Source organism: Spermophilus citellus, assembly GCF_964194105.1.
Source record: "Spermophilus citellus genome assembly, chromosome: 10".
Lineage (NCBI taxonomy): Eukaryota > Metazoa > Chordata > Mammalia > Rodentia > Sciuridae > Spermophilus > Spermophilus citellus.
In genome coordinates this window covers 5463139-5472542 of record NC_138197.1, presented here as the reverse complement: position 1 = coordinate 5472542, position 9404 = coordinate 5463139, and the positions used below count along the sequence as shown (strand labels likewise).

The window sequence follows — 9404 nt, the reverse complement described above, 5'->3', positions numbered from 1 at the left end:
AGGAGAACGGGGTCATTCCCAGGCATGTCACAGAGAAGGTGCACAGGAACTCAAGAGAACAGGGAGAGGCCTAGGTTTGCAGAGCAGCTCTCTCTGGGTCCAGAGGGAGGCAGACAAAGCAAGGACCGGCAGAGGACGCCTTGGAGCTAGGTGGGGACTAGGTGAGCACCTAGGGCAGGTCAACCCAGGGCAGGCTCAGCAGTGCACCGCCCTACCGGCGGCCAAGGCCCCGGTCCCACCTGGCGATCCCTCCCCACCTGAAGGTCCCCTCGTCACGGGCGGACCCCAGACTTCTCCCCACCTGGCGATTCCCTCCCCACTGATGGGCCCCACAGCTCCGGTACCACCTGGCGCTCCTCTCCCCACTGCGGGCCCCCAGGCCCAGTCCCACCTGGCCGTCCTCTCCCTCCTAGCGGTCCCCTCCCCACTGGCGGGCCCACGACTTCTCCATACATCGCCACACCCTCCCCGCGGGCAGACCGCGGCCCCCAGCCCACCTGTGCTCCTCTCCCCACTTGCCTGGCCTCACCCCACGCGACAGCCTCAGTGCGCACCGACTGCGTTGCACCCGAGAATATTGCCGGAAGTCGCCCGCCGTCACCGCCTCTACGGGAAGCCCCGTCCCCCGCCGCGCTGATTGGCCGTCGCGGCTCCAGTCGGTGTGGCTAAGAGCTGGTGGCCAGCGGCGCGCGTGCGCAGTGAGCGCCGCCTGGCCAGCTCCAGCGGGGGCTCCAGGAAAGGTGCCCTTTGACCCGGCCCTAGAGGCGTGGGCGGGTCCGCGCAGCCCGGTTTGGCGGCGCTGGGACACCGGCTCGGCAGCTGAAATGAGCACCGGGGCTGGCCGGCAGCCAGCAGCCAGGGAACTGCCGAGCTTCAGCCGTCGCTGGGCGTATGTGGGCGTGTGCGCGTGTGAGCGCGGCCCTCCCGGCGGCAGACTGGCCTGGCGGAGCCCGCAGGGCGGGGAGAGAAGCCGGCTGCTCGGGGATGGCTTTGTGCGTGTGCCAGCGCCGTGCAAACCACCTGAAAGTGTCTCGTGTGTAGTCAGCAAATATGCACGTTCAATTTTAGTGTCTTCCCTTTCAGAATGAGTTTTTGTATGTGGAACGCATCACAGGAAGGTAAGTATTCATATTTGAAAATGATTCTGTAGGTCATTTCTGATCAGTATTCTAATACTGATTTTTGGCTACTTTACAAGTAATGTAAAACCCATCATGGGCCAAAGTGGGCAGTATTGCTTAACCGCCTTCCCCTTCTTCTTTTCCTTCACACAAGGCCCATCGACTGTATTTTTTCTTATTTGTAGTGGAAGTGTATTTGCAAGTAAACCTCTATAGTTGGGACTATTGGATCAAGGTTAACTGCTTGTCGAGTTGATTAGATATTGGCAAGCCAAGATTCTGCTACTACAATGGGGCCATAAAACACAGGTAGTCCCCGTGGCGTTTTATCCCCATAAACCCATATAAGTTTAGAATATTGTGACTCAGAAATGCATTTAATACACTCAACCCACCAAATGTCGTGCCTTAGCCCAGCCCACCTTAAACATGCTCAGAATATTTACAACAGCTTACAGTCAGGCACAGTCATCTATCACAAATCTTACTTTAAAAGTGTTAAATATCTCATGTGACTTATCAAATAGTGTACTGGAAGTGAGGAACAGAAGCATGGCTGTACTTTCACATCATACTAAAGTCAAATGTCATGTAAGTGCCATCTTGTAAGTTGGAGACCATCTGTATATATGTTAATCTATTTTGCTAGCATCCACACAATTCCTTATGAAGGAAATCTGTTGGCTGTGTTGAGGAGCCAAAATAATTTCAGAAACTCACAAAATAACAATAGTTTATAAAATAACATCAGAAGTACAAGAAAGCCACGATTTAACAACAGAACCCACAAAGCACAATAGCCTGCAAAGTAATAGCAGGAGCAAAGCACTAGTGTGAGCCCACAGAGCAAGAGTAGACACCTACAAAGTAACCACAAGAACTCAGAGGTAGTTCAGGCAGGTTCAGATGGACTCACATCCAGCGAGTCTTTTGCTACAGTACTTGGATGCCCTTGTAAAGATTAATATGTTTGGTGACCCCTGGACTGTCACCAAAGGATGGAGAGGAAAGCACTCAGAGGAAAGAAAAAGGCTAGACTTGTGGTGCCACTGGGGTGTTGGAGAAGTGGCCCAGGGACATGATGAGCAGAAAAGAGATGCCCACATACCACATATTTGGGGCATTTGACTCATTTAACACATTTACATATTTGGGAAAATGTTTTGTTTTGTTTTTTTTCTTTAAGGCAGTCTACTCTTGACAGTATCCAAGGAGTTGGAGATATTTGAACTAGTGGTTGCTGCCACAGTGAGGTCTCATGGCAGTGAGCAGGTAGTTGCTGGGTACAAGCACCTAGTGGTTCATGCCTCCCTGAACTCAGCATGCTGGCCTTCCCTGTGCTGCACACATGCTGGCCTTCCCTGTGCACCCTTGCCCTTGGGACTCTCTGGACTTCATCCCCTACAGGCTCACTCATCCTGCACTTCCCCTTTGGAACACAGAGCGTAGTATATCTGGTGGGGTCTTTGCGCAATGTGTGAAGACCACTTTATTCTATGCAGCAATAATACTGCAATAGTAAGTGAGTCACCGGATTTAATGTTTAATTCCCAGGTCTGGCCATCCCCTGCCAAAAAAAAGGAAGGAAAAGAAAAAGAACCAAATCACCACCTGTGCCACTCCAAAGGAAGAATCCCTGATCTTTGGGAACTCCACCCTCTGCAACACAGATGGCAATACTAGGTGAGAAAGCAGGCAGTGGGCACTGTGAGTGCACACATGTGCAGGGGGCGATGCAGTGACAGCTGCTCCTGGAAGGGCAGCAAGTAGTACAGTCTGTGGGCTCAGACACCAGTGGGCAGCCAGGGTGAGGTCAAAGACAGGAGAAGGTTAGGTTCAGCATGCCATTTGCTTATGTCTTTCATCTCTTGGTTAGAATAGGATTTCAGGGCTGTACACCCAGGTGCCTAACAATTGTCACACATGGAATGTGTGCGGTTGGAACAGGAAGGCCAATGTGAAGACCCCATGGCCACCCAACTGCAGCTCATCCCCACTCTGATGCCTAGACCTGCGTATGACTCCACTTTCAGCTCCCTGTCCCGTGCACAACACGCGCAAGGAGCAACAGGTGAAACTAGCGTCTGCATTCCAGCGGATGCCTCTTGGGCCCATAACCTTCCTAAACCTGTTTCCCACCTCTGGGAGGCACATGGAGCAGCCAGGGGTGGGTCCAGGTGGGACCAGGCTTTGTGCTCCAGGTCTGCTGGTCTGTCCTTCCTGCAAAACACCTATTGACCAGCTATGTCAAGTGCCCCCTCTGCTCCCACCCCCCTGGGGTGTATTGTCCTTATTGCTCACTAGACCATCATGGCATCTTGTGATTTCTTTCAGTTATTTAAACCTCAGCTCAACCCCCCTTTGCTTAAAAAAAATCCCAGTTCCCCATAAAAACTAAAAGCTCTCTGAAGGAAGAAGAAAGTTTTTCAGGAGCCATGAAAGCCTGTCTCAACTATAGGAAAGGTAGGGAGAGACATGCAGCAGACAGGCTGCTAATCCCAGATGGAAATGCTGGATCCAAATAGCTCAAGTCCTCCTGACATGCTGGGATCAAGTTCAGACTTTGAAGTCACATCAGATATGGCATCAATGTAGTTCATCAAAATTATATTATTTCCAGTGAGACATGCTTATCCTGCTTTAATATTGCTTTAGGTGAGATCCAAGCAGTGAAATAAATGAGCAATAGATTGTTGGGACCCAAAGGGACCTTGGTCTGCCTAAGCCTTGTGGCAGACAAAGCCTACACATTCACAGTATCAGACAGTGAGCACGCGGCCAGCAGCATCCCCCCAAAGGAGGATGGTATCTAACTCAGGTACCATGGACCCTGGAATCCTAGAGCCCTCTCCCAGGTCCTCAGTCTCAGGGACATCCGGGTGCTGAAAGTGGGACTTGAGGTGTAGGTGTCCTCCTCAGTCATCTGACACAGCAGGATGTCCACAGGCTGGGTTGGCCCTGAGACTGCTTCTGGCTTGCTGGCCTCTTACCTGTCATGATTGTCCACTGCTTCGTGGGGCTGACTGACCTCATTCTACTGGGAAGAGCATGAAGTTCCAGGCTCTGGAGTCAAATGAGCAAACTTTGAAGGGAACTTGGGGATGTAGATGTGGGGGGAAGCAGGTAGCAGAAGGGCTCTGGCAGGAGACCAACCACCCACAGGAAGAGGCCATAAGTTGCTGACCACATGAACAGAGGGTCAGCTTATACATTCAGATGAAGCTTCAGCTCTATCTAAGGCTATGGTAGCATCCCCCAAAAGGAGATTTAAGCCAGGAGCCTGATCCCATCAGTTAGACCTGGGAGCCATGTGCTGCAGGGAGCAAGGAGAGAAAGTCAACACATAATCTGGTCACCCATTGGTGGATGAGTGGCAGGGATGGGCCAGAGGTGAATTGGGGTGTCGAGAGCTAAGGCCTGAGGCACTGTGGAGTTCTGGAAAGGCAGTCTTCTACCATGAACAGTGTGGATGCGTCTCTCCGTGCCTCTGGCCTGCATGGTTTTTGATAAGAAACACACTGGCAACCTATTGACCTCCCACCGATAGCCTCTCTCTTATGGCCATTCTCATTGTTTTCAGATTCTTTGTTTTGGCTTTCAGCAGTTTGGTTATGATATGTCTAGGTGTGAATTTCTGAGTTTATCCCACTGAAGGATACAATGTCGAGGTGTTGAGATTCTTAGATATATAGATTATTGTTTTCCTTCACATTTTAGAAGTTTAGAGCACTGTTTCTTCACTCATTCTGACCTTTCCTCTCTCCCCTCCTTCTTGGACTCACTGTGCATCTGTTGGTACAACTTCACTCTCTTTTTGCATTTAGGTGTGACACTTTCAGAAATTCTACTTAAGAGGGATGGAGTTGTGGCTCAGTGGTAGAGCGCTTGCCTGGTGTGAGGCCCTGGGTTTGATCCTCAGCACTGTATATAATAAATAAAAATAAATTTAAAAAAAAGGTCCATTTACAACTAAAAATATTTTTAGAAAAAGAAATTCTACTTAAGAGGAAAAATGCCCTTCCTCCTGGGATGTGGCTATAAGATCTGGCACTCCACCACCTGTCTTGGGCCTGAGCTGACCTTAAGGATGGAGACCACCTGTCAGAGATCTGGGGGCCTGATGAGTTTCTGGACCCATCATGCTCTGGGCCCGCCAACGTCCAGACTACATTTTCTGAATTTCTTTTGTGTGAAAGAGAAATAAACATATATCTGGATTAGCTATTATTATTTTAGATTTTTTAAGACATATAGCATGTAACCAATGGAATTATCTAGTGTAAATTTGCCATGAAACATAAGATACCACCAGTTATGAGGAGTCAGAGTTCTTTACAAGGACTTTAATAATGGTAAAAATTGTAGGCACAGTCTCGTGCAGACCCATTTTCCGGGACACTGCTTCCCGTGGGTCTCCAAGACACTGAGTAGGTATTTATACAGGGTGGAAATGACCATTCAGGTAGGCTCGACATCAGGAAACAGTGGAGCTTTGGGACCTCCTGTCAGGAAATCATGATTTGCCTTGCTCTTCAAGGTTTTCCTATAGGCCCCTCCCCCCCAAATTCATGGTAATTTCAGGCCATTTCTCGAATTGTTCCTCCTATAAAACAAAGTCCCTTATACTTGTTAACTTCCTAAATCCTCTGTCTTGCTACCATAGCCTTTAATGGAGCTGAGGTTTCATCTGAATGTAGAAGCTAAGTTTCTGTGTTCTGACTTTATCTTAGGCATCTGCATCTCCAAGAAACAGAGTGTATGCACCAGTGGGCACAGCACTCTTGTTGAAGCTGCAGCTGAAAGTCATGTCTCCTTAGTGGCTACTCAACTGAGCTGCTAGTTAACTTCTCTGGTCTCAGCAATGAGTTAGCCTCCTCTGCCTCTTCCTTGAGTTGGTTTGCCTCAAAGTTCTTCAAAATGTTTATAAAACATGCAGTTAGTTGGCTTTAGTTTTCTAACCTGAAGATGTTCCTTACTCTGGCTTTTGCCATTTTTCATTCCATCTCACTAGAGCATAGTAGAGAAGTCCTTCAAGGAAGAATGCTTTCAACAGAGCAGCTGCCCGCTGCTGTACATTTTCTTTACCTAGTCCTAAATATGAGACCTTCAGCAACACCCTGCTCACTGCTGGCTCATATCATTTATATTGCCCTAGGTTTTATGTTGGGGAAAAGACAAGAAAATATGTAGAAACAAGAGGCAAACTTGTTGACTCTTTGACATTCTTGCTTACACACACGGAGGTGGACCACAACACCTGAGAGTGAGCTGAAGACAGGGAAAGGAAGAGGCAGTTACTAGGCTGGGAACTGCTTCTCACCACTGAAAGTGCTTCTCACCACTGAAATAAATTCTGGTCTCATGCAGACTCATTCTCCAGGACACTGTGGGCGTCAACCAGCCTGGTTCTAAGATGACATCAGGGTCCTGGCTAAAATCTCCCCTTTCTGTCCTGCTACCGTAGCCTTAGATGAAGCTGAAGCTTCATTTGAAATTATAAGCTGTTTCTGTGTTCTGATTTCACCTTTTCCACATAGACCTTATACATCATTATAAGGTTATACCATAGTATATCATGCTTCCAAGAGCCCCGAATCATTTGTTTTGACGACTTTCCCCAGTTTCTAATGTCATAAGGACCCTGCTAATTGAATTTACTTTAACTTCTTTTTTTCCAAAATTTATTGGAAGGATGTTTAGTGTGGACATTAACAATGTTATCATTTTTATGCTCATAACCAAATCAGAATTAAATTTTCCAATATCATGTAGCACTTTATCACAACAGCTTGCTACAACTCAGATCCATTAAAAATGCTGCCTTCCTATTGAGTCTGGCTTTTTAAATTCCATCAAAAAAGCAATAAATTTCTGCTGACAAAATTGCCTGGGAAGTGCCATGTGGCTTGACCCATGGTCCTGCCATGTGTGATTTATTAGGCTCCCAGCTGCAGCCCTTGGGACGGGCTCTGTGGCAGGTGGCCATCATTTGTATAGCTTGGAAGATCCCACTGTTAGACATTCTGGCACTTGGGAACAGTCCTGTCAAGACTGGTAGGATGAAGTCTCATGAAGAAACACCAATAGCTGCAGGAGGCCAGTGTTGTGGGCTGCTCAAAGTGGTTCCAAGTCCTCAGCTGGGCCACTGGAAATTGGCCATGGCTGGAGAATACACAATACAGAAGTTAGAAACACTACAAATACAAACTATGCACACTCTGACCCTCTTCTACAGAGCTGGCTCACCAGCACCACTGGACACACCCCAGTCAGGTACCTAGCCATCACCACGGACTGAATGTAGTGTCCCATGCACTGTCAGTGACTATAGGTGCCTCTGGCCACACAGAAGCAGATTTTTCTGTCCAGCTGTGGTGAGTTTGGCTATGGCCAAACTTTTCCTTTTACTCCCCCCCCACACCTTTTTTTTTTTTTTTTTGGCAAATCAGACCATGTAACTCTCATTTAGGGCCTGGTTAAGGAAAAGAGGCACACAAAATTGGCTCTGCCCAGAGTGCTAATGTTGCAGTCCACTTTGCATAACTTTATTTTCCAGCCTTCTAGCAGAGAGCCATGCAGAGCAATAAGGAAATAACTCGGAGTCTCCTAAAGGCCACCTTAAAATGGATGTATAGCAACTAAAAATCTTAGAATTATCAGCAAATAATGATGTTTACTTGTGATGATGTTAAAAGAGAAATGGGACCAAATAAGGTTTTCCTTCAATTCAACTCCAGATGGGCATTTCCTGGTGTCTGAATCTTCTGACTCACCCAAGCACTAGGCATAGATTTCCCCTCTGAGTCACCAGGTTGTCAAATGCTGTAGCCTTTCTCCTGGGAGGGGACTTGATATGATAGCAAGTCCAAAGCTCACAAATAGGAGAGCACAATTAGTCCACTACGTGTCAGGAGGGACCCAGCCGAGGTGCTCCAGCAACAGGGCAAAGTCCACAGACACTGGCCAAGTGTGTGGGCATTGGTCCCTCTGCCTCCCGAAACTCGTTGCTGCTGGAGAGACAGAAGGAATAGAGTGTCTGCCCTTGCTTCTGCTTTTCATCCCAGCTGTACAGCCTTCCCTCTCCATGGCAGTCTAGTCCCCACTTATGTGTCCTGTGGGTAGTGGAGTTCTTTAGTGTCGAGTTTTCAGGAGACACATGAAATGCTGCAGTTATGAGTGCTCAGGGTGCTTGTCAGTGTGGATGCTGGATCTGACCAAGTACAAATTCACGTGGAAGAAAGCAGAGAAAAGAAAAGCAAGATTAGTGTCTTGAGATCCTATCTTGTGGCAGGGGGAGGGGGTGGCTGGGGTTGTGGCTCAGTAGTAGAGAGCTTGCCTAAGTGTGTGTGATGCCCTGGGTTCGATCCTCAGCACCACATAAAATTAAGTAAATAAAACAAAGGTATTGTGTCCATCTACAACTAAAAAATAAATATTTAAACAAAGATCCTATCTTGCCCTATTAAGAGAAAACTGCAGGGATAAAAAATACTCTGCTAGTGTGACCACTCAAACAGCCTTGAAGGTCCACAGGAAATAGCATGTATTAAAGAAAAATCTTGATAAAAAAAAATGACATACTTTCTGCAGCTATTTATCTGAGTGAAAGACAGTGTGCCCTCCACAGTTCCTGTGAGGGCTATTGAATGTTAAAAGGGCATTTATAAGCAGGAAACAGATCTGCTGTGGCTCCTGCTCTTGCCAGTGGAGGGCCTCTGACTTTTCCTTTTATGATCCCAGATTGAAAGGAAATTGCCTCTGGAATGAGTGGAACCTTTGTAGGAGAACAGCCCTCTCTGGTTTCTGTTTCCTGTGTGTGTAAGCCACAACTCTGCTCCAATGACTGGGTTTTCAGTGAATACGTAAAGCCAGTGCCAGCCCAGTTGCTCTGCTGGAACCTGAGATACGGGCTGATGAGAAGGGCTGCTACCCTTGGCTGGGTGGCTGGGGGTGAAGGTGTTCTTCTGGCCAGTGTGTCCACAGCTAGACTGAATCACAGCCTCCCTATGGACAACCTCACTGCATTCTTCAACCTGACCTCCAGAAGGACTGACCTGCAGCAAAGGTGACCAAACATGTGCAGAATGAACTTCAGACAGGCAAAGCCCTGTTTGCTCCAGTGCGCATCCAGTTCTGGAGCCTGCCCTAGGGTGGGTGCCAAGATTTGCACGAGAAGAACAAAGTTAAACTGCTCTGACTCCACTGTGAAGACATTCTGCACTCATAACCATATGTGCTCGACTCCTATCTACAGCATTTCTTCCCAAGAGCATGCAAGGGCAG

At 47.9% G+C, this 9404-nt stretch overlaps 1 long non-coding RNA gene across 3 annotated transcripts; it reads left to right on the top strand.

Moving 5' to 3' along the window:
* Positions 1 to 725: 725 nt before the first annotated feature.
* LOC308658612 lies at positions 726 to 7877 on the top strand. Of its 3 annotated transcripts, none has more exons than XR_014024211.1 (3): positions 726 to 1118; positions 2676 to 2804; positions 5852 to 7877. It is a non-coding gene; the product is annotated as an uncharacterized lncRNA (long non-coding RNA). The 3 variants fall into 3 exon arrangements; XR_014024212.1 differs by having other exon boundaries at positions 6277 to 7555; XR_014024213.1 differs by lacking the exon at positions 5852 to 7877 and adding an exon at positions 2998 to 3427.
* The last annotated feature ends 1527 nt before the right edge of the window (positions 7878 to 9404 follow it).